Source organism: Python bivittatus, unplaced genomic scaffold, assembly GCF_059951505.1.
Source record: "Python bivittatus isolate LINGU-HERP-01145 unplaced genomic scaffold, Pbiv_v1 ctg000670_np1212, whole genome shotgun sequence".
Taxonomy (NCBI): Eukaryota; Metazoa; Chordata; class Lepidosauria; order Squamata; family Pythonidae; genus Python; species Python bivittatus.
In genome coordinates this window covers 2,717,597-2,737,684 of record NW_028277094.1, presented here as the reverse complement: position 1 = coordinate 2,737,684, position 20,088 = coordinate 2,717,597, and the positions used below count along the sequence as shown (strand labels likewise).

General features: G+C 47.0%; 1 long non-coding RNA gene across 3 annotated transcripts in view; it reads left to right on the top strand.

Annotated features, from left to right (window-relative positions):
* Positions 1–20,088, top strand: part of LOC148214424 (uncharacterized) — a 33,385-nt gene that overhangs the window by 3,140 nt on the left and 10,157 nt on the right. Inside the window, exons 1-2 of one of the 3 annotated variants that reach the window (XR_015798087.1) lie at positions 1,201–1,353; positions 15,235–19,734. This is a non-coding gene — a long non-coding RNA (uncharacterized LOC148214424). Of the gene's footprint in view, positions 1–1,200; positions 1,354–10,503; positions 10,819–15,234; positions 19,735–20,088 lie in introns of those variants that run through there. The other 2 variants (XR_015798089.1, XR_015798088.1) reach the window with 2 other exon arrangements.

The following is a 20,088-nucleotide window of genomic DNA, read 5'->3' as shown; positions in this document are numbered from 1 at the left end:
TTTTTTTGTAGGATAGTGGGTGGCCCATTTCTTTTCACGCAAGGCAACGTAGCCTGCTTTCCCTTCAAATCCGTTTTCAAGTCTGCACAAATGTTCTTTCTCACTGAAGCCTTTTAATGACAATATTTCAGTAAAAATCAAAAGAAAAGATCTTTTAATGCGAGAAAGAGCCGTTGAGAAAAATAAAACACAGGTGTGGGGTTAAAAGGAGATATGTGGCAATATATGTAACTCCCATAAAGATAGAGTGAATTTGCTGGTATGTCAGTGACCATGTTAAGCAACATGGGATGGTAGCTTGATAGTACTTTATGGCTGTGCTGATTGCACCACTTATCTTTTTTTTTTTTTTCAAAAATATCAGCACTTTCAGGAGGTAAAAAAATGAAATAAGAGCAGAGTCCTCTCACAGGGCAAAGACTTTAATCGGGAGTCAGCAAGTTGTTCTAATTTTATATTTTGCTATATGGTGTTCTAATGTTTCCCTATTGGAATACACTGGGAGTGACAAGTAGGGGACAAATGACCGTGCTGCCCCAACGGCTGGTCTTTTTAATCTTTTCTAAAATAAAAACTTTAAACAAAGAAAAAAGAAAATGTTTTAGAAAATATTTTTAAAATAAAAGCATTAAAAATCATTGGATAACAACCAATGTAAAGGTGGAAGATTGCTAGTCCAAAACAAATTGTCATGTGGGGTAACCCAGATATTGTCAGCTGCAACTGTAGGCTAGGGAGGTGAAACTGAGGGAGAAGAGGACCTCAGTTTTGCCCAGACCTAAGAGTTATATTTATTTCCTCACTGTATTATATTTGTGTTTTCTTAGAAAGCTTGAGTCAGCTTCTTTGAAGGTCCTCCCCTTAATTTTATGCCCTGGCAAGTAGATTGAGCTGAGTGAAAGTAGCTGACCCAGAGTTATCCTGTTGGGTTGGGAGTCAAGTGGCTTGTAGACTTAGATCCAACACTATATCACACAGATCTGGGGAGGAAGCCTGCCCAAGTTTGTGAGACCCGAGTATCTTCAAGGCAATCCCCTAATCCAAGATAGCAAGCATTTAATCTGCTCAAACACAGGACTGCTCCGTGCATGTCCACCTCTGGGAACAGTCTTGCTTTGAGTTCCTTCAGGGATGCTGTAACCATGAGAACTGAACACTCAGCTCTCTATTGGCTCCTAGGCTTGGTATAGTTAGCTTTGCAGCTTCCTACTCTACTACGTCTGCTTGCAGAGCAGCAGAGAGGGAGGGAGAGGGAAGATCTGCTCTGCTCCTGGTCCCTCCTGGGTTTTCCACATCCTTGTTCCATGTTTGAGAAGGCAGTTGGGAGGCAGAGCCAAGACCCGCCTTGATTATGTAAGTATCATCAATACTCATCAAAGAACAACCGACCTATCTCTGCCTGCAGGCCAGGGCCATCAACGCCCCCCCCCCCAAAGCCAGAGAGAGTCAGCTGCTTCCCATTCCATGGGCAATGCCAAGGTCCTGGCACTCGGCAGACAGCTGGTGTGCTTTTTCCCCTTCCAGGCATGGCAAGCCTTACTCAGAGGTCCCGCCTGAGATACACTATCCTCCTCCCTCCCTCCCTCCCTCCCCTGAGGAAAACTGTCTGTGACTTTGCTAACGTGCAGGAATGCACACACCCGCAGAAGAGCTTCTCCCAACCATATTCCGCCTTTAGCAACAAATTTGTGGCAAGAGAGTCTCGCTGGTGTTTTTTCACCACAGCAGCTAGAGCCTGGCAGGAACATGGGCCAAACATGCTGCTTGTTCAAAGGTTCCAGTTAGCCTGAGATAAGAACTGCTGGCAACTTTTCAGAAGGTTATTTCAGGGTCTTTCACTTACTGTACAATCTCACTCTGATCGTTCGTGGGTCATTATAGTTTTTCTAAGGAACTTTCAGTACCAGACACCAGAGGGAGATGTTATACCCACAATCACTTTAACCCAGGATATAAAGATATGCCATGAATGCTTCGGTTCCATCTGTAAAATGAAGTGCTTCAGCTCTGGTCCTACCCTATCTCATGCGGTCAGCCATTTAGGGAGCTGAGTTAATCGATTTCTGGCTTGACACTGATTTAATTGAAATTACTGTACAACAAATCTGGTTTCACTCCCTGATTTGTGGCAATTCAGCAGAGCTTGTAAGCGGTCTGTTTTCCCATTAGCAGGAATCTTGATCTCTCATGTCCTAGACTCAAAGTCAAGCTTTAGCATCCTGTTCCTAATGTCTGTCTGCAGATATTGTTTTAATTGTATCTCTCCTCTTCCCTGCTCCAGCTACTGCAGTCGTCCTGCAACTATAGTTAGAGTTATTGGGAAAAGCTCCTGGCTGCAAAAATGTTTATAGGAACTCATTTTACCATCACAGCTTGCAAGAGACTATTAAATGCAACAGTTGAATGGTGAATTTGCAGGCTGGAAGCCTCCTCTCATAGGAACAGCTCAGAATTTGTTTTATAAGCCGCTAGACAAAGGAACACAAGTATACTGAAACTATGGGTGGGCAGATGCTAATAAGTTATTTTATTTCCCTTTGGTGTGGAATGAGCTTAGCCTCTGCAGTAATTCAGGGGCAGGATGCTGACTGTACAACTTTTTTGTAGGGCTGAACCCAAAGTGCCAGATTGTGTTTTCTATCTGTGCTCTACTTTCCATGGTTGGCAGAAGTGAGTTTGGTTACAAGGATTTCACTATAGATTTGCCCCCAAGTTACATTAAACCTTATTATTCACTGAAGGAACTTTCATTCCATCCCAAGACTTGCTAGATTCATTTGCTGTTTTCTTCCATTTGCATTTTTTGTTTGATGTGGGATTTCTTCTAAAGTACTAACCCTTTAGGTCTTCAGTCTTAGACTAATTCCTTCCTATGATGACAATATGACATCATATCATCATCATCATCATCATCATCATCATCATCATCATCGTAATGAATTTACTAATTCCACATTTTGCTTCACATCCCAGCACCTTAAAAATATGTCCAGTCACCGTCATCCATCTAGAACATTCTTAGTTGACCCAGACAAGCCAAGTGAATTTATTTAATGGAGCCCAAACTTTATATACAGTTCCTTACTCCCAGCAATAAAAGCCACCTGAAGTGTTGCTGAAGAGAACAGCCCTCTTCTGAAAGTCTTCTTTTATACAAAGAGCTGTTCAGCCCAAGTCCAGTTTAAAGAGAATGAAGAAATGTCTGTGAAATCTGTCTTGCAGTTTCTCAGGCAGCTCTCCCCCTGCAAAAAGAAGCTTCTGCTTGGCTATCTTATTCTCAGGGTGGTTGAGGATATGTCTGACATTTCTTCCAGTGGGGTTCTTCAGCTGACTTGGTGGCAGATGGTGCTACTGTGGGGTTGCTTTCTGTTCCACATCTTTCCATCCCTTTGCAGCCTCCCTGGCTGCCCACACTTCCCAGAGCAAAACAGCTCCCTGGGGGGAGTCTCATGATGCATCTCTTGGAACTGAATGGAAGCAGGAGAAGCCAGGGAGGCTGCAGGTTGCTGGGGAGAAAATTGTACGATGAAAAACAGGAGATTCACACCCATCTACCCTTGGCCATTAGGTCAGTACAAGACACATCTCCACTGACTAGAATGTGTCCAAAATTCTCTTCTCCTTTGAATGGCATTTCAAAAGCAACTTCTCTTTCATCAAAATGAATGAAAACTGAAAGGAAAAAAAATCTGGAAAATTTTTCCATGTGGCACCAGAAGAAACTAGAGGGAAGGAGAGAAAGAGTCTTGAGGAAGCCCATTAGTAAATATGTACCTGATAATAGACTAAGCAACACAGCCTCCCTGGAAGACTTTTATGGGGTCCCCCTAACCAACTTTTTTAGACTGAAGAAGCTGCTTGGACAAGTAGTGAAATGTCTCTACCAAAAAAGAAAAGAAGTCCAGTTGCCATGACTCAACCTCCAGACATACTATAAGTCTGAAAACCAAACATACAATTCATGCAACCAGAAGCATGAAAACTGATCGACTATCCCCTTATGCCCTAAATAATAGAGGCACTTTATTATTTAATGTTTCTCCCCTTCCTCCTCCTCCTCCTCTTCCTTTTTTTTTGTAATTTGTAAAACAGCCATCCTACCTCATAGTTTTTCTACCACGACTGCTACTTGCTGGTGACCCTTGGCCCCTGGAGAACATACAGCCAGCCAAATGCAAATTCCAAGAGAAACTGATTCCCGATGTTGGGAATCCAAGAGATGCATCATTGTCCATGGAAGCCTTCTCACAGGTTTACAACTCAGAGGAACCAACCAACTGTGCATTGCAGTTTTATTTCCTTCCTGTTGATTGCTCGACTTTGATGATGATTACCCGGGCAACATCAAAGCTGCGGGAAAGGCATTGCAGGTATTAACATGCAATGTGGTGCTCGGAAGTTGTGGTGCAGTAGGATTGGAGGGCAGAGAACTAAGGCCCTCCAGACATTCTTGGACAACTCCCAACCTTCTGAGCAAGGCCCAGGTAGTAGAGCAATGGGAAATAGGGTCAACAACATCTGGAGGCTACAGGTCTCCTACCCTTTAGGAATGGAGCTTTACAAGGGTGAAATAATTAACTGGAAAATAAATACATTTTGCCTTTAAAAAGAGCTCTTCTCCCTCACTGCAAGCATGGACTAATATAACCACTTGCTGATTTATTTCACGCCAGTCCAGCAGGTGGCAGCACCCACCCGGCCTTGGCTGATCTTGAAACTAGCAAGCACCACCTGACCTTGTTAAAATTTGGATGGGAGACAAACAGGCAATCTCAGTGTTGGAGAAAGAGCCAGGAAGAAGGCAATGGCAAACCACTCCTGAAATATTGCCAAGAAAACTAGACCAACATGTCCATGTTGTCACAAGGAGCTGTGTTTAGCCCAAGGGAGTCTTTGACTTTGTCTGGACAACTCTGGGCTGCTAAAGACACCAAGGCCTCTTGAAAAGTTGAGGACCCCTGTCATCAGAAACCCCGCGTCCAGAAGCCTAGTACAGGGCTGATCTTGCTTGCTGCATATTGATATACGTTGTCGCTGTGGCAGCATGTCTGTTGCTCTGGCAGATGAATCACATTCTCTGCAGGAACCGATTTCCTGTGCTCTGGAGCAAGGCTCCCGGGTTCAGTCAGAGGGACGGTGTGCAGAACTGCAAAGCTGCTTGTTCAAGGTCTCACAAGGTTATTCTCCAGTGTCTTTCCTTAAGGCTGACATTGGACCACCTGCTTTTGAGATGAAGGGCTGGACTTGACAAGAGAGAGACAAGTCCAGCTGCAGGATGTGTGGCTCGACATTCTCTCCCAAGAATGGCGGTCGACGTGCCACCGGGCGCTGCAGCAAAAGCAGCACTTTGCAACATTTTGCTCCTATTAAAACGTTATGTGCTCCCCTGCGTCTCTGGAGCCCTGCCTGTTGCTGGAGAGAAAAACAGTCGCAACTGGAACTTTTGCACCCTCTCAGAGTTGTTTAGTGTTCTGTTTTCCTAGAATCCCCAAAGCTGTGGGCAGGGCAGGAATGACATTGGCTCAAACACTGAGTTTCTGGAAAACAAGCCAAGTTGTTCAGCAATCTGTTGAAACTGAAGAACAGCCAATGACTGAAACATAACGGATTTGCAAAGATCATCTGAAAAGGAGGAGGAGGAGGAGGAGGAGGAGGAGGAGGAGGAGGAAGACCAACAGTGTGGGGCCCCTTTTATGTTTTCATCTTGAGATAGGCCAAAAATGAAGCTGAGTGGTTAGGTCATTGGAAAAAGAGGAGCCAAACAGTTTCAAATGAAACTCAGATTTTGTTTGGCAGGACTTTGCTATTGCTTTGCCAGAGTCTTTGGGTAGGGGAGTAATAAAGCCAATTGCCCCCACCACCCCAAGAACAAATGAAGCCCCCATCCCAAACATGGTCCAATATTTGAAATGATCAAACAGATCAATGCTTGTCATTCTAGGCAGTCAAATAAAGCAGCTGAATTATCAGCACAAAGAAACTTAATTTTGACTTTCCCTAAGCATTCCCATTTACTGGGCTGTTGAATGTCAATGGATCAAAAATGTGGGGGGAAAGAATTGCATTGGCCCAGGAGAAGAAAATACTGGGGGATCAATAGTTTGTTCCAGATTTCTCAAGGGCTTAAAAAGGTTATGGTTGCAAGCCATTCCCTAAATGAGTATCTGGGTGGGATAGAGCTACACAGGTGGGCAGTGAGTTGTAGAAATACAGGTAGTCCTCGTTTAGTGACCACAATTGGGACTGGCAATTCGGTCGTTAAGCAAAGTGGTTGCTAAGTGAAACCGCAACTGTGCTTATGATCTTACTTCAGCTTTCCTTTGCTTTACAGACCTGTGAAGGTTGTAAGTGCAAGGATTGGTCGCAAAGTTACTTTTTCATCAGCGTCTATGAACAGTCGCCAAACAAGGCAGTTGCTAAATGAGGACTACCTGTAAAATGGAAGGATGTTGGTCCATGGATCTGATGAAGCTGAGGAGAAGCATGGTTTGGAGTTTGGAGACAGGCCAAAATGCCAAGCTGCTAAATGCTTGAGTGTGCAAGGCATCTGATAAAGGGTTAATTACATCTCGACACTTGCATTTTTAACATTTACAGTAGTCGCTGATCTCAGTAAATGACCAACCGTTCTGTTTATTCCTTCAGGAGAAACCAAATTCTGTGCCAATGCTAGGAAACATTTTATTGGTAAAAAGCAGCAGCCGCAGGAAGGTAATTAAGAGAACAATCATATCAACGGCTGCAAAAAAGGACATAGCAAAACAGTGTTAGGCAAGCATTGCCATAAGAGAAACACTTTTTTTGTTTTAATGCAACCAACAATAAATGATAGTAACGTGACAATCTATCAGCAGGATATAACACTAGGTGGCACTCCAATTGCATTGTAGTTGCTCCTACAATTGTCCAACTTTGCAGTGCTGGTTGCTTGATAAAACCCTTTGTAAAAAGAAACTGGGAGGCTCATCTTGAAGGACCTAATTCCATGTTTTTCAACTGTGGCCACTTGAAGATGTGTGGACTTCAACTGTACGGATGGCTGGGGAATTCTGGGAGTTGAAGTCCACACGTCTCCAGGTGGCCACGGTTGAAAAACACTGAACTAATTTATGCACAGCAACCTTGCAAGGGGTAAATCAAAAATGAGTGGGACTGAGAATGGCTATGGTTTCTCCATAACTTTCATGATTAAGCTGGAATTTGAATGGTGTCTTCCTAACAGAACTGACATCAGCACCTTGGCCAGCTGCCCCAAGAAGACCACTCCTGTTTCTTTTTATATTCCTTTTCCTGGGCCAGCCTTCCAGCTGTATCTGCTTAGCTTTCAACTTACCCACAATGCCTCTGATCGAGCCTCACTACGTGGCATTGTGGGAAATTTAAAGGGAGAGGAGACTTATTTGCTGTTTGGAGTAGTCCCCAAGTTAAGAACACCCAGGTTACAGATGACTCATAGTTGGGAACGGAGCCTATTGTAGCAAAATCCAAGTTAAATACACAATGATTTGAGTTAAATACACAATGGTTCAAGTTCATTACACAATGCTGGTTATACATTGCTATACAATAATACTGTTCTGACTTATGTACAAATTCGACTTATGGTCAGACCTTGGGAAAGGAACTCATTCTTAAACTGGGGACTCCCTGTACTGCTTTCATAACTAGGTAAAGATGCTAGGAGATACAAGTCCATGCCTGATCCTCTTCCCTGGAGTGGGAGCCTCCAGTGGGGGAATTACGATGCCTGGTCAGCTGGCCATGATTTTAAGGCATTATCTTGGAGTGGGTCATTTTAGAGCAGGCACGGGAGGAAAGGTCACCCGTCCTACCACTCTTTAAAGCTGACACGTTTGTTTGCCAGGATTGCAACGTGATTGCTTTCAAGGGTTGCACAAAGTTTGCACCCCTCTTCAGTCCAAATCAGCTTTTTTGGAACTGAACTGAAGCGCGGCGCAGCCTGAAACGTGTGTGAATTCAGAGAGGCTAGTCCGCCTTGCTACTTCTTTCTTCCTCTCTCCCTCCTCCCGACTGCAGATCATGCTGCAGGTGGGCATCCGCAATCTTGGTTTCAACTGCAAAAGCCATCTTGATTCAGTTTTGGAGGGATGGATAGAGAAGGCCGGGCAGCTGGCATTGCCATGGCAACTGAAGCGCCAGGTTGGTAGGGACCAGCATTGCCATAGCAACAAGGAGACAAATGTCTCTTTCCCCTCCTTGTCATAATTAAAACAGCACCCTGAAACTGGTCATTCCTCCAGGCTGCCGCTGGATATATTAATGCTCCTGTCGGCAGGCTGAGCCCTTCTCTGCCTCCTTCTCTCCCCCTTCTCCTTGCTGACTTGTGTCGGCAAAGAGGTGAGCCCGTTGGCATATTCTGGCGCTCATTTTATGCCAGTAGAACGGATTATGTTCAGCAGTAAATATTGAAGTGTATGAATATCTCAGCCTAGGAGAGAGACGCAGGCTGGATTGTTTCAGGGATTCAATTTATATAATTACTGGAAAAATGAAGCAAGGCCCTGGAGGCGGGGCAGGCTTCTGTCCAAAATAATCACTCAAATTAGGCCTATTTTAATTTCTGTTATACACTTCAAAAGCACTTCCAGAAGTCTTTTGAACAGCAACCTACACCACAGTTTTCCTGGAGAAGTTATTTAGGGCAGAACTTTGCTTTTCCTATGTTCCCTTTTGGACATTTTTTTCTAACTCTTCAAATTCCCAGCAGTGGTGGAATGCTGTGCTTTATCCCACCCAACAACCCCATCAGGTAGGCTCTTGCCCTTTTAACAACTGCATAGAAAGAAAACATTTCAGCAGAAATGTCCTCACAACAAGGGCACTGTCTCCTCTGCTTTTGCCCTTGAGTTTGACAGATGGTGCTGTTTTTCTTTTTCTGTCCTCTCTGATTCTTCTCCTTTCCTTTTCCAGCTCAGGAAGGAAGGAAGGAAGGGAGGGAGGGAGGGAAGGAAGGAAGGTAGGAAGGAATGAAGGAAGGAAGGAAGGAAGGAAGGAAGGAAGGAAGGAAGGAAGGAAGGAAGGAAGGAAGGAAGGGAAAGAAAGAAAGAAAGAAAGAAAGAAAGAAAGAAAGAAAGAAAGAAAGAAAGAAAGAAAGAAAGAAAGACGGACATTTGCAGGATATGGTTGATGTATACAGTCCTGATGCAAGGAGGCCTAGGATATTGTTATATTCTGAGTCCAATCTTCTTGGAGAAAACTAATGTATGCCCAACAACCCAACAAAATACTAGTAGAACTGAGTGAGGCTATGCCTGGCCCAGATTCTTCCATGAGCTTCATGGCTGCAGCACTGCAAAGCCTTTTCCTTGTAGCTCTCAGACCCTTCACCCTGGAAGCATCCAATTAACGATGCAGAAGACCCTCTGCCCTTTTGAATATGGCTGATAGGATGTGATTAGTACTTGGATGAAAGAGCATTCAGAAACTAAAAAAGTCTCTCTGTCTATCAGTCAGAAGAAGGCAAAACATCGTTTGGTGGGCAAAAAGAACTGTGCATGGATGGGGCCACAAAGTCACCAGGAATCTGTCTCAACTTGAAGGAGAAACTGAGTTTGTGTATCATGTTTAGTTTAAATATAGCTTATTGACTAAACCCTAATAGCTGAGTTTACCCACCAGGCTAAGCCAAATAGAAGCCTATTGCATTAGCACAAATATTCGTTTATTTTCCAGCCCTTACACCATCCCAGATCTCCTGTTGTGATTAGTTATTCAGCAATAGCCTGTCTTCTAGGACTTAAAAGCCAATGTAACCTGTTGGCTTCTGCTTTTAAAACGATAGGGGGAAAAACCCACTAGAAATTGTTAATATACAATGCCTTGAGGTTAGGTAGTCTTGGATCAGTTAAGGCCTGCGTTTGTATCATGGTTTAAATGTGGTTTAACCAGTAAACATTAGTAGCTGGATTCCTCCAACATGCTAAGCCACAGTTGGTGGTTCTGGGAATCCACCCCTGTTCAGCTGTGCCAGGGATAAAATGGGAAGGAGATCTCTACCATCTTGATCTCCTACAGCACTGTTTCCCAACCATGGTCACTTTAAGATGTGTGGACTTCAACGCCCATGCTGGCTGGGGAATTCTGGGAGTTGAAGTCCACACATCTTAAAGTGGCCATGGTTGGGAAACACTGTCATAGGGGAAAGTCAGGAAGCAGATATAGAAGGAATACATTACAAATTACAAGCAAACAGCCCCTGACACTTTGGCCTGCTTGGGAAGCTCTGTTCCAATCAAAAAAATCGTTCCCAACAAGCAAACCCTCCTACCGGAGAGAGATCAGGGTCCTTTTCTCGGTGCCCCTGGATCAGGGTTGCACGTTGTCGGCTGATCTTTTACCTGCCTGGGATCCGAGCCATGAACATGCCCTCTTGGGTTGAACATCAACCGATGGCCCCAGGAGAGGGGTGAAACTGACATAAATTAGCTCCGGGCTGGCAGCGTAAGTGGCCGTTTCATTATGTGTTTGCACCAGGGGAATGCAATCAGATTTTCCAGTTCCAACGCCGGGAGGATGGCGAATCAGGGTTTCCCTGGGAGCTGTATGACGCGGCGGCTTGGCTGCAGCCGTGCAGCGAGTGGGGAGCAGGGCAAGGCAAGGCAATGGCAGGGGGGTGTTTCCTGCCTGTCCACCTTGGTCTGCAAAGCATCATCGCTTGCAGCCGGGTCAGAGGTCACAGCCCGCTGGGGCACAGGCTAATCTCAGCCTCCCTCGGATGGATCCAGCTGCTGGGAGCCGGCTTTCTGAGAAACTTGGCTGGCTGCTGTTTAATCTCCATCAATCTCGGGGCTTCAGATGGTTTGTACAGTTGGGGTCTCGGGGGGAAGAGGGGTGATGGTTCAGAAAGGGAGATTATCCACTTTTCGGTCTTCCTGGCATGCCTGCTGAGATTGGAAATCCCAGCTGAAGCAGGATAGCTTTTACATACATTCTTGGCTGCTTTTCCCGTGGTCCAAAAAAAAAAATCAAAAAAAAAATCTGACGCTTAACATAGGCCACAAATCAAACTGAGAACAGTGAAGGCTGGGTCATGCCGTTGAGGAGTTCACAGGCTAAGTTTGATTCGTTTAACTGCAATTTGCTGACTGAACTCTCTGTCATTCTGGGTCCTGTGAAAAAACAGGTTGAGTCCACCTGGGTTGTAGCTAAATTGCTATTAGAACATGATGGTAGCCCTAGCAATGGCTGTCAGTTAATCTAGGGCAGCCGTCCTAATCAACTGTGCCCCAGGTGAACTGGCTGGGAATTATGGGAAGGGAAGTCCCACCCATCTGGAGAATAGACTGCCCACGATGGAGCAAGAAACAGTTACCGTTTGTTAGAATGCAAAGCTGCATATCTCTATCCTTATTGAGCTTGTGTATTTGTAATTAATCTCCGAGATTAGGAACCACCCTTATGACCTTATTTCTGAGGAAAGAAACATCCAGAAAAAATGTCGACTTCCATGGAGCGCATCGACTTCCACAGAGGTTGAGCGTGTTCCAGACGATCCCTGAATGTCATACATTTGTTTGGTCCAGTCGGCTCTCTATTTCCTTCGTTAGCCATGCCGGCTCCTTTATAAAAAGAAACGGACCAGTGCTGTCAGTGCATGAACCGTAGTTGATGTGGGCCCTGCAATGAGGAGTCGCGAGGCTGGAGAGGCCACCCCTGCCAAGCACCTGTTCCCAACGCTGCCTCATTCTTTCCACCCCTAAACAAAACCTTCTTTTGCAAACAGGAAAAAGAATCTCCTTGGCAAAGGCACGTCGGCTGAGTTGCCAAGCTTATCTGGGCTGGGCCTTCGGCGGGAGTTTCTTCGAAGGCCCTCAGCAGGATACTTTCCAGGTTGGCCCAAGGATCCTGCGCAAGTGAAACATCCTCCTTTTGTTGGCTATTGTTAGCCTTCCGTCACCTGCAGGAGCTACTGATGGCATGACTCAGGCTCTCGCTATGCTTCTAGGAAACAGGATGCTCACCGGAGGGGTGGCCTGCGCTTGGGGCCAAGGGACGCAGGAATGTGGAAGCTGGGAGGGGGAGGAGGGCTCCTCTGGGAAACTGGGAAGGCCCTGGCTTGCAGGAGGACACAAAGCGGTGGCAGTCCCTACAGCAATGGGGAGCACAGAGGCAGAGGAGAGGATGAGTGGGACCGGCCGCAAACTGTTGCAATGTGGACTGTGCCTCTCCATCGTTCTATTCACACAGATAACGTCTTCTATGGGTTTTTTTCTTGTTCTTGTTCATAATTATTTTTTGCAGTCCATGGGCTTCCTTCAAGCCTGCTGATACCAATCTCTTGGGCATCGCTGATATTGTTGTAGCTACATCAGCAAGAGCATCCCTGCCTGGACATTAGACATGGACAGATGGCTCAACAGTCTAGGAAATTAGGGGATGATCTGGTTCAGCAAACACCCTAAGCCATCATCTGCTTAACGGTGTTTTAGCACATCTACCCAAACTAGGCTGGATTCATACAACTCATTATACCATCAATCAAACAAACCATGTTATGGCTTAGCGTGCTGTGTGAAAGTTGGTGGACTATTTGGGTTGGTTTCTTTGTCATTTGGATGCTAGAAATGCCAAGGAAAAAGATTAGGAAAGATTAGAATGGACACAAGAGAAAAAAGGGGCCAGAGGAAACTTGGTCCTGCTTGTCAGAATTCTGAAAGAGAAAAGATGTATTTTGCCTTAAAGACCTATTGACTTCACTGGCGTTAGCTTTTAAATTAGCATGCGGAGCATTGGAGCAGTGTTTAAATTTTCATTCTCCGATTCAGCTAGAATTCGTATGTGAAAAGTGCTTTGTGGCAGTCTCTGGGGAAGCGTCAGGAAGAACAATGGCACTCATGCACAGCGTGTGGCCTACCATGTGTGTTTATAATTTAGAAGGCCTTGATTGTCGCCTTGGACATGTCCCATTCGAGTTGGAGGCCTCCAGACAAAGGGGGAGCTGAGTTAAAATCAAGATTGGCCCCTGGATGAAGTTAATATTCAAATTTAAAGCAGCAGAATAGATCTTTGTATATATTGGAGACTTCAGAATTACTTCGAATGGCCAGGAGTTGGATAGGTAATTTTCAGAACTGGATCATTTAAAGCAGACACTTTGAGCTAATAGTCCCAGATCAGTCCATACCCTAGACCAGTGTTTCTCAACCTTGGTAACTTGAAGACGTGTGGACTTCAACTCCCAGAATTCATGGGTAGCTGGGGAATTCTGGGAATTGAAGTCCACATGTCTTCAAGTTGCCAAGGTTGAGAAACACTGATCTAGACAGCCACAGAGGGTTTTTGGAAAGGTTTACCTTGTCAGTATTCTCCACTTCCCCAGATTTCAGAACAGCGATGGATGGGGGAGAGGAATAACGGTGGGTTTGATCATTGTAATTCATGTCTGGATCTATGTGTGGTTAAAGTGTTGACTTCAGAAGCCTTTTAAGTGGCCACTGTGTTCAGTGGGAGGTCCAAGCCATCTGAATCCAGTTTAATGTGGTGGAGGTTGGTGTGCAAAACCAAAGTTGCTGAAGGGTGGAGGGCGTGCTATAGGCATTGTACAGGCAGAAGGAAAAGATGGTTGTCTTAGAGGCGTTATGCATTGGTTGAACAGGTGAGAAATGGTCAGAACGGTCTATAACGTGTGTGTCTGTGCTTTTCAAGGACATTCTGTCCCATAATGCTAAAATAAAGAACCAGGAAAAAAAATCAGATCCTGTAATTTTTAGAAATTAAGCACATTCATAACAAGCAGCATATTCATTTCTCATTTTGGTTTAACCCAGGCCTCAATTACTGTTGCTGTTTTGCAAAGTTCTGGTTCTGGTTCTTCAAAAAATTGGAGAGACAGCACTGAGATCCAATCCCACAACCCCGGAAAACTTTATTCAGTTCTGTTGGTTTTGGATTTGTTAGTCAGAATTGCCTGCGTACGTTCAACGCCTTTCTTCCCAACCTTAAATGAACTTGATTTCTCGCTTTTTCTGAAAGCTATGGGGAGCTGAGTATTGACCCTGCACTGCATGTTACTATTCAACTGAAGTGCAAGAAATGTGCTTTTCTGAATGTGGTGTGTGTGTGTGTGTGGGGGTTAATGAGAAAGTAGCATCACTCTCTAAATGAGAGAGCTCAGAGCTCAGTGGGAATTCGGGAGCTTGCATTCCTACACATTTGGAGGACCCCAGGATGAGCAATGGGGCAGCAAGGATGGAACGGGGGCAAGAACGGAATGGGTCCACACTTTGCCCTAACTCCTGGATTGTTTAACTACTGTTTGTTGAATAAGCCCTGGTTGGCCAAGTTTGTGCAATGTCAAGGTGCAAATGGTGCTTTGCACTCCAGAATGACCGGAGCCCAACCAAATGAACCGCAGTATGGCTTTGCACGAGGCGGGGCTCAGCCAGCCAAGGACTCCTGGGCTACTGAAATTGCAGGGGGTCAAAGAGCCTTCATGGCAGATGTGCTGAGGGTAACACCCCCCCCCCCGAAACAGCCACTGCCCAGACTTTCCAACAGTTCGGTCCCTTGGTCCTGACATTCCAAACGCATGATGCGCCTTGAACCTGCATCCTTCCTTCAAGAGTATTTCCTTCTGAATTTCCTGTTTATCCCCCAGATGCTGAGCCATTTGGAGAGACCTCTTGGGGCACTTAATGATGCTCTGTCTTCTCCCCCCTCCCCCCCCACTTCTGCTGTCTTGGCTCTGGCCATCCTGCAGATGTTTGCATCACGGGAGGGACCTGCCAGCCTTTGCCAGCTAAGCTTGCAAAAATGCTTTCACAACAATAACCTCTTTCCTCTCTGCATGGCGGGCAGGTGTCTTGCGCGCAAAAATAAAAGCCCTCTATGTCGTCATCTGAGATCCACAAGTTTATTTCCCCACGTATTGCACTGAGTCATTATTTCTTTGGCCATGATTTAACTAGCCAATCATTATTGGCTGGGTTCACACACTAATCAAACTCCCATTGGGCTTTATGCATTGTGGAAATCTAGCCATTGGATTGCACGCCATGGTACGCCTCAATTTTGGATGAGTTTTAGATCTGGCAGAAGCTCCCATAAACAGAACAAGAAGGCCTGTTTTTCTGGCCAATTTCTACTCTTCCTTCAGCTCCTGCAAGCTCACTTTTCAGCACTCCTCTGGAATGCCATCCACTTTATTATTAGTATTACTATTTATAACCTTCATGTTACACATCTCAAACAAGGCATTCTTCCTTTTTTCCACAGGTCATGCATCTTGCAAGGATGCACATCTGAATATTCCCCAGTGCATCTGATCGGCTGCTTAATGGATGGAGAAGCATCAGAGCAGCAGCGCCGTTCTCCCACAGTGGAAGGACCATGAACACTGGTTTCTAGGCTGCAGAAAGCTTCCAAAAGATCTGCTGTCTGTTTCCAAGGAGGTTGCTGTCAACTGCAGTAAAATCAGCAGCATCTTAATAATACATTGGGGGTGCCCCTTTGGGCTAACCATGGCTGAAGTGGACTCTGGCCCATAAGTAGTTGATACGCTACTGCTAAAAAGTTCAACAAGAGACTCGGATAGAATCAATGGACTGTTTCAGAAATCAGTTCTCCTTCAAAATCCACCTTCTCCATTTGGTGATATATGGTTGGGGTAAGGAGGCTTCTGACAGGGGGCTGTTTTCTTTTCCACCCCTTTGGTCAACAGAGCCCATGGAGACTGGCGGCTTTCTCTCCTGCCATTACCTCTCAGCTTCATTCCCTACTGATTGCAGCTGTTGGATGGAATTGAAAATCAAGCACCGTATTTTAGCCTGGAGGTCGTCGGAGGCCTGCCTGCTTCTGCCCTGGTTCTCTTCAATCCAAGCTTGACGGCGTGCCTTTGACACCCAAGTGGTTCAGTTTGTTTCTGCCTGCCTGGGAACTCCAGCAGCATTTAGATAAAGAATTGGATTACTGTAAACATTTATTGAAGGCTCGATTTGCTGCCTGTTTATAAGAGCATTTGTTGGGAGGCGAGGAAGCATTCGTCTACCAGCACCACCTCTGTTTTTTGCAATCTGGAGCCAGCTTCCTGCACTGGACAACATTGCCATCGTTCCAGCCAGCACCAAATGGAATGAAGGGGCTTGTAATCCACTCCAGGTTTTGCAAGCACTGAGCAATCCCATTCTGTATAAACCAGTACGGCTGGGGAATTCCCCATGCTGGCTGGGGAATTCTGGGAGTTGAAGTCCACATGTATTCAAGTTGCCAAGGTTGAGAAACACTGGTATAAACAATAGGGGGATTTAAAATATTTCCTGATAGTGTAGGTATCTACATTTCTACAATTTCACTTTATAGGGTGTGCAGGTAAGGAGTTCAGAAAGCATATGGAGGGATCTACTGTGGGAGGAGGAACAGCAGCGCGCCCTGGCTCCCTATTTCTGTATCCTTTGAATGGAAAATGTAGGTTTCAAAAATCTAATGGGGACAGAGTATACAGACTCAGAAATGGACTTTGTCCTTTCTGTCTCCCCAAACTCTGGAGTGAGCTAAGTGGAAGAAGTTGGAAATGGATAGATAACCAGTAGGTGTGCTTGACCTCAAGAAGAGAAACTGGTTGCTCCTTCTGGGTTGCAGCTTCATCGTAGTGAAGATGAGAAGCAACCTGACCCAAACTCCATAGCCAACTTCAGAACTCCAAAATTCGCTCTAGATCAGTGTTTCTCAACCTTGGCCACTTGAAGATGGCTGGCTGGGGAATGCTGGGAGTTGAAATCCACATATCTTCAAGTGGCCAAGGTTGAGAAACATTGCTCGAGATTGTCTTTTACCTTAATCTCCACAACTGAGAGATTAATGCTTTTCAAGCATGAGATGCTCCTCTATGAAAACAGAGGAGCTTCATGTAAATTTCTGGTTAAGTGGTATTTCACACCAGACTGGCTAAAACAACTCTACGAAGGTCAAATCTGAAGTCGGTTGGAGAGGATGTGGTTGCAGCCTGCACGTACTCGCATGTTTTGTGGTGATGACACCGAAGGTAGAGGTCTGGGGCAGGAGACCGCCTTTGAAACCAAAATGTTGATTACAGCATGACTTTGCCTCCAAATGTTCTACGAGTTCAGCAACTTGGAACTTGAGTCAAGTGGCAAAATTGCTTGGAGCTGCCAAGATGCAGATTGCAAAAGGCTGGAAACCGAAAGTTCAGGAACTTGGGGATAGGAAGGATTTTGGAGAAGAGCTGATTAAGCCTAAGATCTGCTTTCAGCCAATAGGAATAATCATATGCATTTGGGAGAGAAGATAGATGCTTCTCCTGGCATTATAGGCATCAAAATCCATATGGGAGATTTAGATCCATTTCTGAAATATCAGTATTTCTTCCCCAAAGATTGAAGAGGGTAACCTCTAGGCACTCTGCTGAAAACAACAAACCTTACTTCTAAAAAGACTTATAAAGGATTGTATTATCAAGTTGCAAAATCTAACCCAATTCCTTGCAAGCAGATGCTCAATAAACATCTGCAGAAGAGTATTTCATTTGCATCTTCCTAAGGAATGTGGAACAGTGTAGAACAAATACCTTTAAAAGGGCTCCCCCCCCCCACCATTATCATTCCTTTGCTATAATGACTTTTTCAAGAATAACAAAAGTAGCTGGGGTTTTTTTTTTGTTTTGATCCCCAGATCGGCTGCTGGGTGTGGCTGCCTCCTTCGGCCAAATGCAAAGTGGGGACTCTGCATGCAAATCTTGAAATGTCCTCCAACAATGGCATCAAATTATTGCAGCAACGTAGCTGAAAACTGGGAGCCTGGATTTTTGTTCTTCTGCAACGAACGCCTGAAAATAAGAGTGTAAATCCTAAAACAGGCTCAACGTTCTTTTTATATCCTGTTCTTCCTTGCAAAAAATGGGAAAAAAGAAAATCTCAGCCATATTCACGGCAGCATTTTTCCCTCCCCACTCCAAGTTAAGTGCCACCCCCAATCACCAAAAGGTTGTACATTCCTAATCTGATTGTAGGACTCACTCTGGCAACAATTTAAGAAATGGCAGCACTCTTTTCTTTTTCCCTTTTATTAAAGGCAACCCACTGGTCACCACGAGACGCAGAATGTTGGAAGTTGGCTCACAGAGCAAATCGGTCCTGATGTACTTTACAGTGCATCTGGCTGCCCTTCTGTTTGGTCCTTGCTGTCTCCTCCACGGGGCAACCTTCTCACTGCTAAGCATAGCAACTGATGGGGTTGACCTTAACAGGGCTGCACACTGAAAGACGAGGATGGGGAGGTGTAATGCTTAGGCGCTGAGTCTTCTTCTGGGGGGCCCAAAAACAAGAGCAGAAAAAGGAAGAAAGAATACCATGATGCTGTCAAAAAAAGGGAATGTGAAGCAAGAGCAATGAACGCGGGAGAGCTAGTCATCGTCTCTCCAGTCCCAGGGCTGATTTCTCCCAAGAGAATAGCTCTCATCATTTTGGTGCCTACGGATCGCCTTTGTTGAAAGCAATTTGTTTCTCCTATACTGTATAATGAATCCTTGGCACCATGTTTCTGCATTTGATTGCCACAGAGTTTAGAAGAGTTTTTTCCACTTTCCTCCAGGAGCTCAAGGTGTGAGATGCGCTCACTCTTTCCACTTCTATTTCACAACAACCCTGTGAGGCAGATAATGCTGAGAGGCAGAGGCTGGCTCAGCGAGCGTTGGGCCGACTGAGGATTTCAATCTGGTTACAAACTCCAAACCATTCCCCCACGCTGCTGCTGCGTTGGAGAGATGCTTGGCTGGATCCAGTGGTGAGAAAAATTGCAGCTGTGGGGAACTTGTTTCCCCAGGCTAAGGAAAAACCACTATTGTCTCCCGCTGACGCTCGCCCTGAACCAAGGAGAAGCCGGGTTATCTGCAAAGGGCTTCTCTGCTTGCTTTGTGATTTAAACAAAAAACCCCCCAAAATCACACAACCTATAGCGTGTGCCTCGTTGGAGGTACAGGCAGAGGGCGGATCTTTGCACCGGGCAAGGGGTCAATGCATAAGCTGCTTACAGCAGCCCATGTGCTCAGGGGAAGCCTCGGTGGGGTTGAGGGGAGGACGCAGGGGGCAAAGGGGGCTGGTCCAGCCCACGGGGAGCACCGTCTGAGGCTCACCTCTCCACAGGTGAGAATGCTCCTGGCCTGGAGAGGCTCAACGAATGGGGGGGTGCAAAGAAGGGGGAGGAAACAGCTTAGAGGTCCACAGTCAGGAAGAGCAGAGAAATCCCAAGGGTGAGAGCCGGGACCCCAGGAGCAGATGAGGTGCCCCTAAATGGGCAGATGTGAAGGGGGGCTCAGGAAGGGGCGCGTCCGGGCGAAGGGCTGGCTGGCGGAGGGCGCGCTGCCTTGGCGGGCACGTGCGCGCGCGAGCCGAGCCCGCCTGGCCGGGGGCCCGCCGAGGGGTGGGGCAATCCCGATGGGCGGGCGGCGGGGATTGCTCGCCTGGCGGGGGCGTCCCTGGCGGTCGCGGGAGGCGCTGCCGCGTGGGGCCCGGGGCGGGGGGAGGACGGGCGGGGGGGCGTGGAGGCAGCCACATGACCGGGCGGGCCGCCTCCACCCCCGCGCGGCTACAAATGCAGCCCGGCCACGGCGGGAGCGACCGCCTTGCTCGCTCGCTCGCTGGCTCGGTTGCTGCCGCCGCTGGCCCGAGCTCTGCCGTGGCGGCGGCGTGGCCGCGATGGGCGTGCGGCGCTGGCTGCTGGCGCTGCTGCTGCTGTGGCTGGCTCTCGGCTCGGCCTCCGGAGGTGGGTGGCTCGCTGCCGCGCCGGGGGGACGCGCGCTCGGGCCCGCTCGCGCTGCCGTCGGGGCGCTCTGCCCGGCGGGGCCGTGCCAGGCGCACGTCGCCTCCTCCTCCAGCGGCGAGGAGGGCGCGGCGCGGCGCGGCGCGGCGCGGTGAAGGCGGCCTGGCTCGGGCAGGGACGGGGCGGGCGGCGGGGCGGGCGGGCGGCCGCCGCAGCGCCCGGCCGGCCGAACTGCCCTCCAGCGAAGGCAGCGCCGGGCGCGGACGGCGCCTGCCAGCCCCAGCCCGGCGCGCTCCGCCTCTCTCCGTCCCGCTGAGGGCGAGGGAGCGCTGGAGGGCCGGGCTGGGGGGGTCGTCC